The 21828-nt window shown below is 39.1% G+C and overlaps 1 long non-coding RNA gene across 7 annotated transcripts; it reads left to right on the top strand.

The window, feature by feature from the left end:
* Window positions 1–4455: 4455 nt before the first annotated feature.
* LOC110694087 lies at window positions 4456–9898 on the top strand. Of its 7 annotated transcripts, none has more exons than XR_002505745.1 (3): window positions 4456–7356; window positions 7535–7640; window positions 9512–9898. It is a non-coding gene; the product is annotated as an uncharacterized LOC110694087 (long non-coding RNA). The 7 variants fall into 7 exon arrangements; XR_002505739.1 differs by having other exon boundaries at window positions 4457–5476; window positions 6438–7640; XR_002505740.1 differs by having other exon boundaries at window positions 4458–5476; window positions 6495–7640.
* The last annotated feature ends 11930 nt before the right edge of the window (window positions 9899–21828 follow it).

Raw genomic sequence — 21828 nt, 5'->3', positions numbered from 1 at the left:
TTTGCAATGTAATTCATACGTGAATTAATGCTTGTAAATAAAATCAACTAACATAGTTTTAGGCATCGCGTTGTATATATTGTTTGGTGATGAAATTGTGAAAAAGGAAGAGCTAGTAGAGGTCGTAATAGGGCTAGGATGACGATTCCCCTATAAACGGAACGTTATCTTAGTACCCTCACTCCCGAACTCATTTCTGGTTTATAGATCAATTTGGGCATAGGTAAACTTATGATTTGTGCTAATTATTTCATGAACTCCACATGGAAGAAAGGCATGAATGAGGTTTATGAGTTTTTCCTAAAAGTCATTGGCGACTCCTACTTGTTTCTTATAAAAAAGCGTGACGATATAACCAATTCTAATTCAAGGTCCCCCAAACAGTCAGGAATTCAAATCCTACTACACCTTAACAAGTGTAGTCCTAGGCTTTTAAGTGGCCAAGGGCATTTAAGGAGAGTACCCCTTACGATGGGATCACCCTCCTTACAGTGGCGACTCTGCTGGGGACGGAGAGGTTACATGATTAATTCGTAGTTATGGTCCAAGGTATCCAACACTAGGTTGCTTATGGGTTGTAACGAGAATTAACTTGGATAATCTCTAGTTAGAGAGCGAGACTTGAACGCATAATATCTTCCTTTTTCACAAAAGTAAAACCAAACAAGCAACATTGCATCATGCATAAGTATAGCACATTAAACCATTGGGGATTGGCTCATTGACTAGGGTCGCCAAAACTAGGCGTCTATCCCAAAATAATTAACAATCATCCCACCCATATGACCAACAAAATGTTGGGAGGGCGATTTCATGGGTCAACACATTGATTGATTGATTTATGCATCGTTTCGGAAGGTATGGTACCTTTGGACACCCAAGCCTTTTTTGACCTTAGAATGGCATTGCGTGAATCTTGACTTATAACATGATTATGTGATTATGTGACTATGCACAACGTGTTAGGATAGTCTTTTTTTTTTAGTTTGGTCTAGGTTCCCAATTACGAAGTTGTCTCTTCGTGATTTAGCGTCATATTCAAAGGATAACATAAAAAAAGGGTCAAATAAAAAAAAATTGATTAAAAAAAATGCTCGAATTAAAATAAATATACTACAAGCAGGTGGCACGCGCAACTGAAGAAGTTGCGCGACCCCTCCCAGTGCAAGTTATTTTGTTGCGCGCGCCCACTAGACGAGTCAGTTTTGATTTCTCCAAAAACAAATTGACTTGTCCGAACAATATCTTTATTGAAGAATTGTTAAGGGAGATGTTATCCGTTTGAGTATATTTTGCGTCTTTTTTCTTTCTTTTCCTTTCAAAAAACAAACATATCGATTTACTTATCATTTCGAACTCCTTTAAGGCCGGTTTTCAAGCTTGGGAAAGAGGAACCCGGGCACTCGCATTCTACGTTTACCACCCAAAGATCAACCCCTTTCAAACCACTTTCATTCGACAACTAATCCTAGTCCAACAACAATGACAACCGTCGAAGAACTTCAACAAGAGATTCTTGGTATGAGAGAGGAAAAGGCTCAAGAGGCCGAGGAGAGAAGAATTAAGAAGATGGAAAATGCTGAAAAGAAAAAAGTTGAAGCATTTGCCTTACAAGAAAAGATGGAGCAACTAACCATTAAAGAAAAGTCGTTAGAGAAGCTAGTTCTTCGTTCTATAATGGGGAACAAGTACTTTAACGCCTAAAAGTTTGCTCCACCCCCATGACTTGCTTTACCACAAAAGTTTGTAGCTAGGGACTTGCCAATATTTAAGGTGACCAATAATCCACAAAATCACTCAATGTGTTTTACTGGAACTATGGCACTAAAGGGAGTTGATCCTAAGCTTTATGCTTTGACTTTCCCTTTATCACTAGACCCAACCGCGTGAGAGTGGTACTATGGGCTAGATCCAAAATTTAAAGCAACATGGGAAGATGTAGTTTCGGCTTTCATCACCCAATACGAGAGTAACGTAGAGTTCAAGTCAACTTTACGTGAACTCGAGATGCTTAAGCAAAGAGACGATGAAGGTTTCCTTGCTTTCTATGGTAGATGGCGAGAAAAGGCAGTCCACTTGCCCAAAGGCCTCCTAAACTCGAGTTTATACAAAAATTCATTGACAATTGTCATGAAAATTACAACAAACATCTACGTTACCTTGGTCTAGACACTTTTCAAAAGGTCTATTCTGTGGCTACTAGGATTGAAGATGATCTTGCTAAGAAAAAAGCAAACAAACCTCATTATCATCATCAACCTAAGAATAACTACAAGAAGGGGAATAATAATGCATCATCCTCTATTGACGTATTTGCGACTTCCACGGATTATAATAACAATCGATATGATGATCCTAGGAAAAGATGGACAAAAGAGAGAAAATTTACTACATTTCCTGTAAGCAATAAAGAATTGCTAGAAAAACTAAATGAAAAAGTCTTACTTGCCCTAACATGGCCAACACCACCTACTCTACCAGAAAAAAGGTTTCCTTAATGGAATGTTAGTGCTTATTGTGCTTATCATAGAGGCGTTGGACACAATACTGAACGTTGCTATGTTTTAAAGCACAAAATACAAGATTTAGTAGACGATGGGAGAATTCCCATGCCTAAACCTAACAATAATGCATCCCCCTTAGGGGTGTTTAACATTGAGGAAGACCATATGGGAAGTGACGCGTTCAATCCTTTGGACTATATCACACCCACAGGAGAACCTCTATCCACAATAATCATAGGGGCAACTAATGAAGTATGTGGACTATGGGACGACGTCTTTCAAGACTTATATGTCCCTAAGTATGCCGCCATCCACCTCCATCTTGTTTGCAAAATGAAACAAATGGAACCCTTAATTGGGATCATTTCTCGGGGAAATCGCAAGACTTATCGAATCTCTCCTTGGATGAACAATGACATCAAGCACAACTCATGGAGCATCTTGAAATGGAGGCACATCCAAAGCCTCTAGAAGAAAGTTGGTTTATGAGTCTTGTGACTAACCCAAATGAGATAGATCGTTTAACTCGTTCTGGGCGAGTCTACCAAGCACCACCACCAAATGGATCTTCGACCACACAAAATCAAACTCAAGGTCAAACACAAAATACAATACCACCTCCACTTAAGGTGGAAGATCCATAGGTCAAACAACTTCGCCAATCCAAGGCAAATGTTAGCATTTGGGAACTCACAAGTACTTATAAAGAACATAGGAATTCTCTCATGAACGCTCTAACGGCTTTGTCTGTAAGTAAGGACACAACCCCTCAAGATCTCGTTAGCTTGCTTACTAGAGAGAAATCCGACAAGTCAATCGTTTTCACTAATGATGATTTGCCTTTAAAGGACATTACCCACAACAATGCGTTATACTTAACTATGAAATGAAAGGGATACAACATCCCTTTAACTTTGGTAGACAATGGGTCGGCTGTAAACGTATGCCCATTCAAACGGCAAAATACTTAGGCTTATATCTAGAAAAAGATTTCCAATCAACAAAACAAAGCATAAGGGCCTATGACAGTTCGAGAAGATCGGTGTGTGGAACTGTTAAGCTACCAATTACCACAGGCGCAATTCAAAAGATTGTTGAATTCCATGTTATGGACATAAACCTACATTCAACCTTTTACTTGGTCGTCCTTGGATACACGAGATTGGTGCAATACCATCCTCACTTCATCAAATGATTAGGTTGAACTATCAAGGGCTTCCTATGACTATACATGCTTCTCCACTCAAAACAGCAATAAATGATCAATCACTCTTAGAAATAAACCATGATAATGATGAAGAGGACATGTGGGGATTTGCCGTGGAGCCAATCTTCACAATTGAAATGGAAGGAGACTTGGAAGAATCATTGAAGCTTAATCTATATTCCACTCGGATAGTAAACACCATCTTGCTCAAGATTAGTTACTTTCCTGGGATGCCTTTGGGAATAGGAATGAAGAAATCTCTCTTACTTCCTATCCCAAAGAAAAGCTTCTCCTGTGGATTGGGATATAAACCAACCAAAGAAGAGTTGGAGTCTCACGATGCCAAAAACAAAGCACATAGAGACAATAATAAGAAAGGGATAATCACTTTACTCCCATCCTATCAATGAACCTTTAATGGACAATTCATTAGGGAGGGAGAAGATTACCCATGCTACGAATTTCCGGAACCCTTAGTTTTGGAAGGAATCAAGAAGCCTGGGTTTGAGATATTTCATGATTGCTACTTCTTGGATAACGCACTAGTGGAAAATTTGTCATTTGTAACACCCTATTTGTAACGGACAATATAAAATTCGTTACGAAAAGAGTAATTATAACGGGCAATATATATATCCGTTACGAAATAAACTCATTTGTAACGGGTAGAAAAATGCCCATTACGATTAGTTAATACCTGTAACGGGCAAATAAATGCCAGTTATGAATAGTTAATATTTGTATCTGGCAAATATAGAGCCCAAAGCCCGTTACAACTAAATAAGCGCTAGGGTTTAAATCCTTATTTTGTTCCAGGCCAGCCGCATTTCTTTCTCAAAGCGTGCTCTCTCTCCTCATTTCTCTTCTTCCTCTGTCCTCTTCATTTTCTCTCTCCTATTCTCTTTCTTTTTAGATCCAAACCATCAATCATCCACCTTTTAAGCTTTTTACGCCCACCGTTGAGCCACGAGCATCCACCACAAAGCCATGAGATGTTGGTCCTAGCATTCAATTGGTTAAGGTTTTTCAGTTTTAGATTCTATTTTAATTTAGGTTAAATAAAAATTTAGTTTTTCTCTTTGAGTTTTTAATTCAAATTTCTGATTACAACTAATTTGTATTTTTTGTTATTACTTAGATCAGACAAGTATTTACTTTTTGTTTATTTTGAGATAATTGTTTATGTAAATTTTTGTGGTGTGGCGGATTTTCTGTGTAGTGGTGGTTGGTAGGTATGGTAGGGGCAATGGTGGTGAGAATCGTAGGGGTGGGCGCGCCGGTTGGTCCTAGCAACGGCGACAGTGGGTTATTTTGTCATTTAATGTTTTTTAGTTTTTGTTTTGCTCAAATTTACAATTTCATGTTTTCGGCACCAAATATCTGATTTTTTATTTTAATTCAATTTTTTTCATAGAAATTGTGCCTTGTCTATCACATGCAGCAAATTATTGACTTTTGACAACATTAATTGTTAGTATTTCTTGAAATTATATAGATCCGTGTTTCTGAGCTTTCAAATTACCAATGTGCAGGGGAGGGAACCTGGGTACGAGATTGAACCCGGGTATTGTGGCGATGCGAAGGTTTGGTATTGATGATGAGGAAAGGGATACCAGATTGTTGTGGGGTGAATGATTTGAAGGTATGACCCACAAGTTCCTACTTTATTAGCCAACTTGCTGCTGTATTTGCTTCGTAAGAAGATTACTGGGCATTGGGCTCAGCTTCGTCAACTTGTTAATCAATCACTTACTATGTAGCACAGGTTTTCTTTCACTCTCTTCTACATTGTTTTTCTTGTATTTTGTTGGGATTTTGTTTGAAGAAATTGAGATGATATGATATTGAGTATGTAATTGAGGTATAAGTTTTTTGGTGGGTGATTGGGGAATAAGTTTGGTAATGGGGGTAATTGAGGAATGAGTTTGATGATGGGTAATTGAGGAATTAGTTTGATAATGGGTAATTGAGGAATCAGCTTGATGATGAGAAATTGACGAACTAATTTGATAATGGTTTGTTGTGAATTAATTGTTGTAGTTAGGATTATTTTACTTGTATATAACAAGTGATTCAAGAAACTTGTCGTAGTTAGGATTATTTTATTAGTGGAATAGTGTGCAATGATTTACTGGAAATGGTGAAATGTATGTTCTATGAAGACTTAACTTTTATCAAATGGGTTGATGGTTGGTTGTGGGTTATATTTTCTGTATAAGATTTGCGGTGATTTTGAGATTTATAGTCGTGTGGGTTGTGATAATTGGAATATCAACCGAAATTGTTTGACTCTATTTATGAATGTGAATTGAATGAATGATAGATATAGTAAGGGATTATCTTTATATTTTGTGATTGCTTCAGTTTTGTTTATATTAGTGTGTTTGTCGAGGTTCTTGTTTCCGAGCTTTTTAGATTATATAATGAATTTAAGATAATCATTAAATTGCCAAAGCATTCTAGATATGCGACTGTCAAAAATGTCAAATATATTCCAAGACATGTGATTGTGTAAAACTTGTAATCAATTCAATACTCCTTATTGTTACTTTGCCCTCTAATTTTCCTTTACTGTCGTACCTTCTTAAATACTTCGTATTATAATATGCTGATGTTGTGAATTTGAGCTACTACTTAACCAAATTATTAAATTTGCGACTGTTGTGAATATCTGTTTTGTAAAATTTCTGCCTAAATACTTCGTATTATAACAAGTACCTTTACAGATTACATATGCTCTTAGCTTTGTTGCTTTTGCATGCCTTTCTGTATCGATTATATAGTGATCAGAGGAACTATTCCAAGGCTAGATGTTGATAATGTGGTCGAGCAGAAGAGTGATATTTCCAAAGCAGTTGCTGATGACTTGAAAAAGTAAGTTTAGGCATGTATATAGCTGCACAAATAATCCTAAAGTCCTATATATATAATAAAAGGGTTTTGTTCTAGAGAGAGAAACTCTAGCATCTCTCTAGCCCTTTGAAGAAGGATCCCGGTGGTTGCCTTGATCAGATTCGTTCTTCAAAGAGCTAGATAGGGAAGCTTGTTTCTTGTTCTTCAATTTGTCAAAATACAAACCCTAAGGGCATTTGGAACTCGGATATGTTCTTCGACCTTCGCTCAAGGTTGAAGAAGGGTTTGTTGTTCTGGTAAGTGTGTTGCGCGATTTGGCTGCTGGAAGGTGTTGCGGGCCTAATCGGTTTCCTTCTTCAATTTTCTGGGTTCTTCGCTCAAAATTGAAGAAGGGACTGAGTTCGTTGTTACGGCGGCTTCTTTGGTTGAATCGACTACTGGGCGGTGCTATTTCCCAGCAGTCAGATTGTGCTGAAAGTGTTGATTTTTCTTCTACTGGGATGATTCCGGGCTTTTGGGCTTCGATTTTCAAATCAAACCCTCGGGTTTCTGGTTTTTTTTTTTTTTTTTTTTTTTTGCTCAAGGTGATGCTGTGTTCTGTTCTAGTTCGCTGATTTCTGGCTTATTTCGCCGGTGACGGGTCTAGTTCAGTGGGTTTGGGGTGCGTTTCAAAGTGGTCGGCGAGTCAGTTGGTTCGGCGGTTGATTTCAACCCCTTGGTTCGGGGGTTTTCTTGCTTGCTTGCGGGAATTTGCTTGGAGGTTCGATTTGGGTTGGTGGCTCTGTTTTGCAGGTTCGTTAGGTTCGCCGGTGACTGGGTTTTCTTGTTTTCTGGTCTATTTCGCCGGTGACTGGTCTAGTTTAGTGGTTTCGGGGTGTATTTCTTTGTGGTTGGCGAGTCAGTAGGTTCGATGATCGTCTTTCATCCCCTGATTGGTGTTTTGTTGTCGGGGCATTGCTCTGTTTTCTAGGTTTGTTTCTCCGAGGGTTCTCTGCTGCTTGCGGGATCTCTACTTGGAGGTTGAGCTAGGGGGTTGGTGGCAGCTCCCCTGATTTGTATATTCGTTTGAGGTTGAGGTATTTCCCGTTGTTCTTCAACTGTTAAAGGAAGGCTAAATATTTTTATTTTCCTCCTGTTTATTATCTGTGTAAAATGAGATTTGCTTCTTTGGTTGTATCTATTGTCTAGATATAGTGTATTACTTTTTCAGCTTAGGCTTCCTAGTGATTAGTGTTGTTGGTTGATGGTTCATGGTAGCGATCCTTTGTCCTGTTTTGTATTGTATGCTTGCCGTGTTGCTGTCCTAGCAGGCTGGTTTCTAGGTTGTTATTTAGGTGTCATTTTATGATTATGTCTATTGATGGTGGATAGTTGTTGGAGGTTGGTTGTCATGGTTAAGTCTGGGTCTTGGTAGCTTGCTTGGTGTGTAGTGGGTTGAGGCCCGTTTTTGTTAGTGCTGTCTCCTGGCATGAGGTGGCATGAGGTGCTAGTTGATGGCTTGTGTTGTATGGTGAGTGATCTTTCTATTGCTACCTTGTTTCTTGCTTCTATCTGGACTTCTTTTTATGCCTCTTCTTTTGTGGTAGTTTTTGATCTATCCTTTCCTTGGCATCTTATGCTTTTATGCTTTGCTTGAGCCTCCTTGTGGTATGATGCTGGCTGATGGTTCATGGCTACGATCCTTTGTCCTGGTTTGTATTGCATGTATGCTTTTGTTCTGTCCTGGCATGCTGACTATGGGGTTATTACTAAGCTGATTTTATGGTGATGCTAGTTGAGGGTGTTTTTTATTGTTTTATTTGGTGGAGGTTGGCTATCTTGGTGAGTCTTGGTCATTCTAGCTTGCCTTGGTATGTAGTGGGATGAGGCCCCGTTTTTAGTGCTGTCTCCTAGCATGAGGTGCTAGTTGATGGCTTGGATTGTATGGTAGGTGGTATCCCTCTTTCTACCTTGGGTCTTGCTTTTGCCTGGGCTCCTTCTTTTGCCTTTTCTGTTGTGGTGGTTGGTGATCAATCTCTGTCCAGGCATCTTATGCTATTATGTGTTCTTGAGCTTCCTTGTGTTTGTGCTGCTGGCTGATGGCTCATAGCTACGATCTTTTGTTCTGGTTTGTACTGCATGTATGCTATTGTTCTGTCCTGGCAGGCTGATTATGGGGTTGTTATCAAGCTGCTTTTTTTATGGTGATGCTGGTGGTAGTGTATTATCTGTTGTTGTCTTGGCATGGTGGAAGTTGGTTGTTATGGGTGAGTTTGGTTATTCTAGCTTGCTTGGTGGGTAGTAGGTTGAGGCCTTATTTTTAGTGTTGTCTTCTAGCATGAGGTGCTAGTTGATGGCCTAGATTGTATGGTGGGTGGTATTCCTATTGCTACCTTGTTTGCTGTTTCTCCCAGGACTCCTTCTTTTCCCTCTTCCATTGTGATAGCTGTTGATCTACCTTTGTTTTGGCATCTTATTTTCTGTCTTGCTTGAGCCTCCTTATGTTTGTGCTGCTGGATGATGGTTTATGGCTGCGATCTTTTATCCTGGTTTGTACTACATGCATGCTGTTGTTCTGTCCTGGTAGGCTGACTGTGGTGTTGTTATCCTGGCGGATGGTGTATGCTTTCAAGCTAAGCTGATGCTTTATTATACTCACCTTATTTGTTATTTTTGGATGTATGGGTTTTTTTACCCATTTTTGGTTGTAGCTTTGGTTTCCTCTCCCTTTGGGAGTTAGAGATTCCGTAGTCGTTATCTTTGTATTGCCTTCGGGCTTTGGTTTTGTTGCTTCTTTGGCCCAGAGGGCATGTACTGCACTTTCATTTCTTGTAGTTGCTACTTTTATGGGTAGTAACTCTTTACTTTTGGTAATAAAATTCTTTATTTACCAAAAAAAAAAAAGTCCTATATATATTTGATCAGAATAATCAGATTCTGAATCTTAAAATTGCTATTTTCTTTTCAGGTAATGTCTCATGGTTTTGAAATTGTTCAAACACTCATTACTGATATTGAACCTCCAGAGCAGCCTCGACCTCGTCGAAGAAACAGAGAGAGAATGCAGCAGTTGGATTCTTATGAGTTTGTATTGTAAGGCTTTGAAAAATGCACTAAATGATTGCTCTGATTTAATAAAGAAGAGGAAGTTGCCTTGTTCAGCTTTGAAATTATGGAGGTTTAGTGAGAAAAAGAATGAAGATGTTTAGTGGAATTATTTTGTAGCTTTTGAATCATGTTAGGAGTTGTTAAGTCAATTTGGACATTAGTGCAAGTTGTATCTTAATTTATAATTAATTGAATTTTACATTTATTATTATTGGAAAGTAATAATAATTTTAAAGATTTGGCATCATAGCAGATTACCAGGTAGCAGGTATCCCCTGCTACTTTTTTATTTATTTTAATTTGTCTTCAATTTTATTTGTAACGGGCGGTTTATATGCCCGTTACGAATAACCCGTTATTTGTAACGGGCAGTTAAAATGTCCGTTACAAATAAGCACAAGAGGTAGAAAAAGTCGAACGTGCAATATATTATATAAGCAAAAAATTCATCCAATACAAAACAAAATATAGCACTTTGGAAAAGACAAGCCTAACATTAGTGTGGTTAACCAAAAAGTTACGACATTATATGTTACCACACTACTCATGTGATTTCTCAACAAAATCCGATAAAGTATTTGTTTGAACAACCACCCATACAAGGAAGGATATCTAAGTGGTTGGTGATGTTGGCTGAATTTGAGTTAAAATATATTCCTGAAAAATCAATGAAAGGAAATGTAATTTTCAACTTCCTGGCACAACATCCAATTCAAACAAGTCATGCAGAAACTACTCATCTTCCGGATGAAGAAATTCTCATGACACAAGATGACAAATGGGTAATGTACTTTGACGGTGCGTCCAATAAAAAAGGCTGTGGCGTAGGAGTGTTACTTATAAGTCCAGAGGGAGCACATACTCCAATCTCTGTTAAAATAGACTTTGAGGTTACTAATAATGCCGCAGAATGTGAAGCGTGCATTATTGGATTAGAAGCATCAGCTAGCATAGGTGTGCAAAAATTAGAGGTATATGGAGACTCCAGTTTGATTATAAATCATATATTAAAAAAATGGAAAATAAAGAACTCGACAATGATATTATACCAAGCACACCTAGAGAAACTCATCGAGCATTTTGAACGTATTGATTTTAAATATCTCCCAAGGGATGACAATAAATTTCCCGATGCGCTAGCAAAATTAGCCTCAATGATCAACATTCTAGATCATTTAAATATGATGCCATTATGCATTGATATAAGAGAAGAATTAGCGTATTGTAACTCAATAGAGGAAATAAATGACATTGAAGGAGACAATCCTTCGTATGATCATATCCTCCAATATATTACTCATGGCACATATCCCAAAAATACTTCATCGAAAGACTAACGAGCCTTACGAACACATGCGGCCCAATATGGTCTAATAAATGGTCAATTATGCAAAAAGGGACCTAATGGTCAAAGCTTACTATGTATAGGCCAACCGGAAGCCACACACCTTATGGAAAATACTCACAAAGGTGTTTGTGGACCTCACATGAATGGTAAAATGCTTTCAAAAATAATTTTACGGCAAGGGTACTATTGGTCCGCTATGGAACATGATTGCATATAATATGTAAAAAAATGTTTACAGTGCCAAATGTTCGCTAATTTACAACACCTTCAACAATCCGAACTATACAATCTCACTTCCCCTGGCCTTTTTCGACTTGGGGAATTGACATAATTGGAAAAGTCTCTCCAACAGGATCAGGAGGGAACGAGTACGTATTAGTTGCCATTGATTACTTTACTAAGAGGATTGAGGCTTCTTCTTACGTGAATAACACTTCAAAACATTTCGTAAAGTTTCTCGAACGAAACATATTTTGTAGATATGGAGTTTCATATGAACTAATTAGTGATCAGGGATCTCAATTCAAAGCTGAAGTCAAGACCCTCTTAACTCGTTATAAAGTAAAACATCATCACTCATCCCCATACAGTCCTCAAATGAATGGAGCTGTAGAGTCGGCAAATAAAAATATAACAGTCATCATTAAGAAAATGGCAAAAAATTACAAAGACTGGCCAAATAAACTACACTTCGCATTATGGGGTTATATAACGTCTATACGAACATCAATAGGGGTAACTCCATACTCCTTAGTTTTCGGAATGGACGCAGTTCAACCAGTCGAACTGGAAATACCATCCCTACGCATCATACTCGAAAGTAAGCTACCGGAAGCTGAATGGGAAAGAGCAAGGTATGAAGAGATTTTATTCCTCGATGAGCGACGATTAAGAGCTTTGCATCATGTACAATTCTACCAAAGGCGCATTGCGCGTCATTTTAATAAAAGGGTAAAGCCTAGAAATATAATAGAAGGTGACTTTGTACTAAAGGAGGTTAGGGGTCCACCAACCGATCCAAGAGGGAAATTCAAACCTAATTGGATAGGTCCCTAACGCGTAATTGAAATCCTATTAGGAGGAGCCGTTAGATTAATGGATATTGGAGGAGATGAAATTCGCTAATTAATAAACATTGATCGCCTTAAGAAATATTACATATGAAATCCGGATAAAATTCGTTCACTCATACAACCAACTTTAATTATCATTCGATTGAAAGATTCTAAGTGTTATGCATTTTACCGAATAACACGGTAAAATACATAACACTTGGGGGGGGTAATTAAGAAATAATAAACCGTTCTAAGTGTTCAAATTTTTTCGAACATTACGAAAAAAATCTTCACACTTGGGGGGGGGGGGGGTAATAATACGAATTTTTAAAATAAATTTTTCGAGACATTTGTAGCACAGGTGTCGAGCGCAATTGGAACAGTTGCGCGCGGATGTCACGCGCAACTGATTTTGTTGCGCGCGACAGGCTGGCACAACTCCAGAAGTTGCGCGCGCCACCTGATGACGAAATGCGAACCCGATTTTTTTTTTGCGTTTGAATAAAGTTACGATTTCTACTTACGATAAAAGAGGGTGTTTCTTAAATATAACATATACTCGGAAAATAAAATTAAACTTTGATATAATTCTTTTAAACAAGGTTTGATTAATTTTTTTCATTTATTTTCTATCTAAGAGATTAAAGAAAAAATATAACAAAATAAAAAATGCATAATAATTTAAAAAAAAAAATTAGAACTACGCAAAGATCGGATTTTGCAAAGCGAATACGTAGGAAATCTTTATGATTCGGTCATATCAAAATATAAAAATATGAAGCTCATTTTATTTCATTCAAAATTCAAAAGAGAGACATTATTGAACTAGGTAATAAAAAAAAACATAGTATTGATTACACTTTATTTGAAAAAAAAAACTAATGGTAAAATTCTGTAACACTCTAAGGTTTTACTATGTCCTCGATTGTCACAGATGATGGAGGAGTAGTTTCCATTGCAGCATATTCAGAAACCTTGGAGCTTTCTCCTACACTCTTCTTTTTCACCCAAACATTGTTTTTCAATTTTTGGATTGGGGCCTTTGCAACCTATTTTCCTTTCCCTTTGACTATTGGATTTTTCTTGTGAGTATTTGGTGTTCCACCAAGGAATCACAAACCATATGTTAGGAACTCCATGACAGAAAAACGAAGTCCATTTCTCTTCATTCTTATGTTTATAAAGGATTCGACGTCCAGGAAAGGTCTTTACTCCATTAGCCTCAAGGTTTTGAGGCTGATCAACAATTCGCAAACGCTCCATGAGCCAAATCTGAAAAAGACAAAAAAAAATTTATTTTGCAATTTATTACACGACAAGGTGGCGCATGCAACTCAGAAGATTGCGCTGGTCATGCCAGCGCAACTTCTTAATTTGCGCTGCTAAACACTAAAAAAAACGTACGTGTAATAGGAGTGGACTTCCCGTGAAATCGTTTTTGTTAGGATCTCCTCTAAGGCGATTCAAGCACAGAACGGTTTCTGCCAAAACCAAAGGAGAGGGTGAATGACATCCCTCTATTTTCTCTACTATGGACACCATTGAATAATCTCTGTATTCTTTGCCTGTCCTAAGTAAAAAATTAACAACAAGATAATAACATAAAGCATGAATTTTAAAGCGTTGTTTAGTCATGTTGTCACGAGGGGCGACGAAGTGTTTAATAAATTGAATTAATTTCATGCCTTCTTCAGTTCCTATGTTGGTCATATCATTGTCGGACAAACCAAAAAATCTTTGGAATATAGGTTTGGGATCCGACAAGGTAGGCGAATAAGTCACGGGGAGAGTGTTTGTAGGGAAACCTAGCAAGGCTTCGAACTCACCAGGAAGGGGGACAATTTCATCACCTCTAAACAAGAAAAGATGGTGGTTAGAGTCCCAATGGTTGACAGTTGCATGTAATTCAACAAAGGGTCTAAATGGTAAATTTTTAAAGCTAGTTTGTCCTCAGTTGAAAAGCAGGTGACCCATTGCTTCAAACGTTGTTCAAAGGTCTTCACCATTGTTCAAAAAAAGAGAGAGAGAGAATAAGATTTTAGAGAGATTAGTTCTTTTTAATTTCTTATGTTACTAAGCGAATGAATGCGAGATGATCACTGACAGGTGGCGCGTGCAACACCTGAGTTGCGCGCGACACCCGCGCGCACCAAAATTACATGCGCGTGACAGCCGAGCGCAACTCATGAAGTTGCACGCGACTCCCCTAACGCAACATGTAATTATGGTTAATTTCCGTATTTTGGGTCATATAATGACGGAATCTTCACGAAATCTTAAGACGAATCATACGCTTGCCTTCTAACACTTTGTGTCCCTTCTCTTGCCTACTTTTTATTTTCTTTTATTATTTTCTTATTTTCTTGTTTTCTTTTATTTTTCTTTTTTCCATTATTTTCCTACTTTCTTTTCCTTTTTATTTTCTATTATTTTCCCACTTTTTTATTTTTTATTTTTTTTTCTTTTTCCTTCTTTTTCCCTTCTCTATGGAGTTTGTTTTTTTTGAGGGGGGTAAGTCGAAAACCCTTTCCCTCCCTCAAAAATTTTTCGCATTAATGTACACATGGAAACAAATAATAATAATAATAATAATGACATATATACAAATGTGTCATATATACAAAAACTATAAATATACATAAGTTTCCTAAAAAAATATATAAATGTGTATAAGAGGAATCAAGGTGCTCGGTGACTACTAGACGGTTGCTGCACATCCTGCAAAATCCAAAATGAAGATTAATACATGAAATGTAATAACTTCGTTGCAAAGCAAAAAAAAAATAAAAAATAAAAAATAATAATAACTTACCGCGATCATCAGATGATCATGACATGACAAAGTCACGAGGGCTCTACGATAAGAAGCTCGGAAAGCACGTAAAGTCCTCACCATGCCGTTCACGGTCTCTCGCGGAACCCGTTCCAAGATTACAAGGACAGTTAGTAAACAAATGTATATGAAACAAAAAAATTGAAATATTTAAGTACATATAGGCATACCGACTCAACCGTCTCAGGTACGAACGATATCCCCTCATCATCCTCGGCCGCTGGAAGGGCCTCACGAATTACCGATCCGACAACATCGGTATACGTGATCTCTGCTGTAGGAGGCACCCAACCACCTAGCTCGACCCGCTAAAAATTCATGTGACAAAAAATGATAAAACGGTCAAAATTCCGAAAAATAAATAGAAACACGGAAAAAAAGAGAGTTAGAAAACTAACCGAAACAAAGGCCGGAAAGGTAGTCAGCCTATAAAAGCCGGATAAGAAGCATCTGGCAGCACCAACTGCTCCGCTGGATAACCAAGGATCGCCTGAGCTCGATCCTCGGTAGATAGTAGGTTCGGACGCAGCATCCGGATCGGGGGATCCGCAGGGACCAAAGGCTCCTTGGTTGAAAGCTGCCAGAGAACATGCTCGCCTGAAAGCCAAGCGTCGATCCTCTGGAACACCGAGAGTCTCGTATAGAGGGCCCGAAAATGACAACGAACCATGCCAGACCGGATATCCTCAGGGACTGCGACGATCAAACTCCAAGGACGGAGATCGATCTATGAAACATAACCACATGAAAATCGTTAGAAAATGAGTAAAATGAAAAAAAGAAAAGAAAACATATAGTTTGGAATACTCACAGACGCACGAGTCGCCGAAAGAATCCTCTGGCGAAAGTCGCCGACAGAAGTAGCTCGTCTCCTCTTAATCTCGACCAATCGATGGCCGACAGGGAAATGAGTAGCCCTAAGCACCTTGGGGGTTAAGAAAGGCAGGTACGAGTATCCCCAAGCCTGAAATCGATAAAAGATAAGCCTAAAGGAAAAAACGAAAGTAATAACCGGAAAAGCTTAAAATACGTACCTCAAGGATACGACCATGCCATGCAAGCGAGATCCGAGGCACCTCGGTAGCTGTTACGGAATCCATGACCTGGGTCTCCTTGCCCATAGCCGTAAGCATATGGGCATACGACACCTCCGCCCAACTCAGGTTACCTACTTGCCCCAAATCGCTGAGGCAAATAAGTAACCCAATAGTGGAACACTCTCCTCGATCACTCAAGATAGTGACGAAAAGAACGTGGGCAATGTACATTCGAGCCAGCTGCTCAGGTGTACACTGCCAGTCAAGCTCATCAACCAATAAATCGTCGGCAAGAATCAAGTACGGACAAGATTGCGCGTACGTGAAGGGCCGACGCAAGACGGTCCCCCACAAGGTCGCACAATCTCTCGTCTGACCCCTTTACGAGCTCTATAACTATAGGCTCACCTCCGAAAGGAAAACCCGTAATCATAGAGAAATCGAAAGGGGTAATCGTCATATCTCCCCATGGAAAGTGGAAAGTGTTGGTGGAATCCCACCAAAACTCCAGCAATCCACGGAGGAAAGCTGATGATGTAGACTGGCTCGATAAATCTCGAAGAGCTGCCAGTTGGGAGTCAATCCTAGAAAGTTCTACAATCTCCTTTTCCACCTCGGGAAAACGCTCAAAACGGGCTCGCAGGTCACCAGAGCCGTCCAAACGCATGCCAGACTCACTCTGAAAATAAAAAACGGTTATGGTTTAAAAAGGAATTGAAATAAAGGAAAAGAAAAGAGACGAAGGCGCGGAAAACTCACGATGCCGCGCCACCCTCGGATCGAAACGTGGTGGTCTGGGTCCCACTTAAGGACCCTAGGGTCCCAGTTGGGAAGAGCCTCCCAAACCACCTCCTCCTGGCGACGTCGATCAGCTGCGATGCGTCGTTCTCAAACCTCCTCTCTAGGACAGGTTACCCTATTCCGAAGACGAACTGCCTCGTCCGGACCATAAAGAACCTCCTCGGCATCGACAAACTGAGGCCAGTCCACGCTACGATAGATAAAACCTCTTTAATTAATTTATTTTATTTCCTAAACTAAACTAATATACGTGTTCTAGACCCATTTCGGCAGCATAACGACTACCGATAGGGCAAACACACGAAAATCAAATGCCACCCATACTTGGGGGCTACGATACCTGCAATTAAACTCAGTAAATGGGGGCTTTTAACACCCACAAAAGCCATCCTATACCAGTTTCAACTAAGCATTCAAGGGATTATCTTCTAAAATCTCAGAGAATCAACTAATTCTAGACAAATAACAGAAACACAAACATGATTATCGTCTACCAAACAATTTTGGAGTTCGAATATGGTGAAAATTGGCTAAGTATACACTTCGTGCCATTTTTTCTTTCGGATTCACAATTTTTAAAATGTTAATTATGGAAGCAAAAAATAGTTCCAATACTACAATTGTTGCATAATTAACAAGTAAAATCAAAATGGGCAAATAAAATAACAGAAAATCAAGCAAAAATTCGAAAAAAGAAGCAAAAACGAACTTGAAACAAGAAATGCTCATACAAGGTTCAATACTTAACCATTTTTATGAAATTTGTTGCAAAAAACTCCTTAAACTTAGTGTAACAACATAGAGCAAACAATTTCAAGAAAAATAAGCCGAATCGAAAACCCCCAAATTCAAAATTTGGGGTTTAACGATTCGAAAATCGTTCGAATTCAGCAAAAAAAGAGCAAATTTTAGCAAAAAACTTACATTGGATTTTGGAAAATATGTATTAAGAATGAGATTAGCTTCCTTTAGCTTCAAAAATTGCAAAAAACCGAGCTTTTTAGAGAAAGAAAGAGTAAAAAATGATGAAGGAAGGAAAAAATGGTGAAATGAAAAATCGCGCTTGTGATTTTCATTTTACTAACATAAATGTCGCGCGCAGCTTTAGATGTTGCACGTGACATACCAGCGCAACTTAGAATGATGCGCGCGCTAGGCCAGCGCGACCTTCTGAGTTGCACGCGGATATTGGTCACTAAAAGACCAGATTTTTGATTTGGCTCCGTTTGATCATTTTTTGAACGATTTTTGCTCTTTATTAGACATAATGGCACGCAAATCATAAAAATCTTTTTAATTGCTTTGCATATTGTAGTTTGTTTTCTTTTTTGTTAGTTTTTTGCATCATTTTGCATGCACACCGTGCTTTGTGCCTTCCCCAAGCATACGTTTTGAACGTTTTTCGTAAGAGTGCCTTAGGACGTTCTGTGGTGGTGCTATACGTAAAAGTACCCATAGACAAGTTTATCATTTTACTGTACTGATGTTACAAATGACCAGGTTTTCTTATTTTTTCACGTCCGAAGCAAAAAGGAAGGCGTTTTCATGCAGCGTAAAAATGCAAATGGCGTATCGTACGGCGCAAAATTGTACGGCGTAGGTGATGCGTAAAATTTCACTCAGTCAAAGCTTTGCAAGATCTACCTCTCGGAACTAATAGGTAGAGAATTACTGTAGGCGTCAGCTTAACTAATCGACAGGCGCGCCGAACCTTCAGGAACAGGCACTTCTTGAATGGGAGCAAATACGGTAGTTAGTGCGCTTACTAACTTACCGAACAATTAGGGCGACGAATCCGCCCCCTGCATAAAGAAGCGACGAGACGATGTTGCGCCTATGTAGTCACGTGCCCCCAGTCCAGAGACACGTGTACTCATCCTGTGGACAAAACTGATGAGAGAGTTGTTGGCTTTCTTCCCTCTCACTGAATTTTGATATATGCCTCCAGTCCTGAGACAATTATTTCTATCTTGTGGACGTCCGACTCGAATACCGGACCATTTCGGCTCGAATACCAAAAACCCTCTTTTTTCATCTTCTACTTTGTTAAAGTCAGGCTAAAGTTTCAATGACATATCGAGGGACTTTAGACCAATGATGACACGATTGAGAGGAAATCCTCCCCTTTTATTCTTTAAAAACCGATTTCTTCTCATGACCTGATGTCACCCAGAATACTTTTACTTGTAAGGGTATTCTACAATTTCAAAGGATCAATCTAGATTTGTTAGCGCGTTAAGACTAGGAAGGACTTTTTCTAGCCTTAATAGCTACTTGTTTTAAACACTTAGCGAACCAAGGATTGTTTCGAAATCCTTAAACATTACAGAAAGATTCTCTATCCTTAGAGAACTTTGCAGAATGAGTCTCGGATTTATTTCCTTGACTAATTTGATCATCGTCTATTCTAGACTTGATCAAAGTGGGGGCTAACTGTAGACATCTACTTTTGGCCTTCTGTCCCAACAGGAAGTGCGATGACGATAAATAAAGCCATATTCGTGTTGGGTCAAAGTGAAGAATACTTATGGACAAATGGTTAAGCCACAAAACACAAAAGACTAGCCCTAATTAAAGAAAAAGCCAAAATAAAGGTCCAATTAACTAAACCCGGTCTTAATCAGACTTAAGCCCGTGCTTAAACCCTAAAAATGATGGATTTAAGAGAGCCTAGGTTAAAACTTAGTGTTGCCGCTGAAAAAACCGCGCACATCTCACAAAGTCGCGCTGGGCAGCCGCGCACAACTATTTTAGTTGCGCACGACACCCAGCGCAACTTCCAGAGTTGTGCTGCAGAAGATTTGTAATTATTCGGAAATTATACGGAAAATATAAAATCGAATCTTACCATAAAGCCGCGTGCAAGAACAATAGTTGCGCTGCACATAGCAGCGCAACTCTAAAACTTGCGCTGGGTTGCCGACGCAACTTCATCTGTTGCGCGCGACACCTGCTGCGGCAGGTTGCTTGAAACCCTAAACCTAATCCTTCTCTATAAATACGAGTTTAAACCGAGGCTTTAAAAGACAGAAATTAACCTAAAGACTCTGGCGAAATAACTTGTGAACTTGTGCAACCTAGCCCTCTTGTCCTAAACACTCACCCTTTAGATACTTTGTTACTACGGTGGAGTTTCCCCAACAAGAAGGTGTCCATAAGTGTTCTAAACAGAGATCTAGCAAAGAAAAGTGGTAAATTCCCAAGCACTTAGTTTAATCACCTCTATTTTCTTGTTTAAAAGGACTTTAATAAATTAATTACTGTTATTTGATCGCTTTTAAAATAATTAATTAATCAATTCCACATAGTATCTTGCGTTAAATAAAGACTAAAATTGAATTAAATAACTGTTGGTTGATCACTTAAGCCAAGGCGAATCTTGTTTATTTATTGTTCTTTCACGAATATTATTAAATAAGAATAACGACTTTTGCAATGTAATTCCTACGTGAATTAATGCTTGTAAATAAAATTAACTAACATAATTTTAGGTATCGCGTTGTATATATTGTTTGGTGATGAAATTGTGAAGAATAAAGAGCTAGTAAAGGCCGTACTAGGGCTAGGATGACGATTCCCCTTTAAAAGGAACGTTATCTTAGTACCCTCGCTCCCGAACTCATTTCTGGTTTATAGACCAATTTGGTCATGGGTAAACTTATGCTTTGTGCTAATTATTTCATGAACTCCACATGGAAGAAAGGCATGAACGAGGTCTATGAGTTTTTTCTAAAACTCATTGGAGACTCCTACTTGTTTCTTATAAAAGAGTGTGACTATAGAATCAATTCTAATTCAAGGTCCCCCAAACAGTCAGGAATTCAAATCCTACTACACCTTAACAAGTGTAAAGTCCGAGGCTTTTAAGTGGCCAAGGGCATTTAAGGAGAGTACCCCTTACGATGGGATCACCCTCCTTACACCACCCTAGCCAGGCGCACCAACTTGACTACTTTGGTGTCAAGAAGATACAATGGGGAGGCAAGATGGTGGCTTTGCCAAAGAACCGGATTCCTTTGGCCGGCTATCTTCGCGACCCGATATTTATGTCAACATGCGGCCTATACCAGAACATTCCCCAAGGTGTGGCTTTAAAACTTTCATCGTTCGTATGCTAGCTTTTTATCGAAAATTTTTCGAACTCTTTTTCTTCTTTCCTGGTGCAGATGCTGGACAAGGAGCAAAAGGGAGAAGTGGACATTGTTGGGGTTTGGTGAGTCTGACTCACCGCGGAAACAAACCCAAAACAAGACCGCACTCGCAATAAATAAAAATATAAAGCATAATTAACTTAATGACAAGATTAGAATAGTAATTATACCTTTGCGCGTGTTTGGCCCGACATCAAGGGGCTCTTACTTCGAAAGACAGTCTCAAAAGTACAACGACCTCTAATGGAAGTCCACCCACAACCCAACCTCCGACAATGGTCTAATGCCTTAAAGTTAGCAAGGCCCGACCAAAACCCGAGTAATTAATGAATTCAATGGTTTTCACAATGGTGATGTCTTTTTCAACTCTTACTCAAGTGAACAATCCTAGGCCATGCCTTAGCTATTTATAAGGAAAGCTTCCTTGTGAATTCCATTCATCTTTCAATGTGGGACTTTTTTACAAAAAGATCCCACATGGAAAGATTGATAATTTCAACCCTTAGTTAAATAAACCATGGAACAAGTAACAAGTGTCACATAGTTAGGTGAGGACCACTTTCTCACTTAGTCCCCAAGGCAATGCACATGCATTGTGAGCTAACCATATGTCACCTAACCTGGAGCCCCAAGTTGGGTTCGGTTGGGCCATTTTCTTTTGGCCCGTGTCTATGACCTGTCACCCGGGTTCACGGCCCCCTTTGCCACATGTTGCTGCAACCGTGGCATGCTGCCACATAGCGACTGCCAACGTTGCTGCCACATGGCGCTGTAACGTTTACTACCACCTGGCTTGCTGCCATGTGCGCTGCCACATGACACGCTCCTATTTGGTGCGCTTCCCTAGACTTTCGCGTGGCTAGGGTTTTACTTGTTACTTGAAGCATTTTCCCGTCTCGCCAAATCTTAAATTTTGGCTCGACATTTGATATTTGATTCTGACTCTCGGTTT

The sequence above is a fragment of the Chenopodium quinoa genome, unplaced genomic scaffold (assembly GCF_001683475.1).
Source record: "Chenopodium quinoa cultivar QQ74 unplaced genomic scaffold, ASM168347v1, whole genome shotgun sequence".
Taxonomy (NCBI): domain Eukaryota; kingdom Viridiplantae; phylum Streptophyta; class Magnoliopsida; order Caryophyllales; family Amaranthaceae; genus Chenopodium; species Chenopodium quinoa.
Note: the sequence above shows the minus strand (reverse complement) of the source record. Positions and strands in the feature narration are given on the sequence as shown.